Here is a 236-nt window from a genome sequence, read left to right on the forward strand (position 1 = left end):
GGTTACTATATAAAACTATAGTACAATAGAGGTAGCAATGGATATGAACGTGAGTGTTGTTAATGTGTATATTTATATTCTCTATGATGAGTAGCTAAAGAAGTGATGTGAGGAAAAATGAAAGAGAATGTGATCCAATTTATAGAGAAAATTATGGCGTGAGGTGTGGGGGTTAGAACGAAGCATTAGATTTGAGAGAGAATGAAAGAAGAAAAGTCCACTTCGAACATCGAAGT

This window comes from Arachis duranensis, chromosome 4, assembly GCF_000817695.3.
Source record: "Arachis duranensis cultivar V14167 chromosome 4, aradu.V14167.gnm2.J7QH, whole genome shotgun sequence".
Lineage (NCBI taxonomy): Eukaryota > Viridiplantae > Streptophyta > Magnoliopsida > Fabales > Fabaceae > Arachis > Arachis duranensis.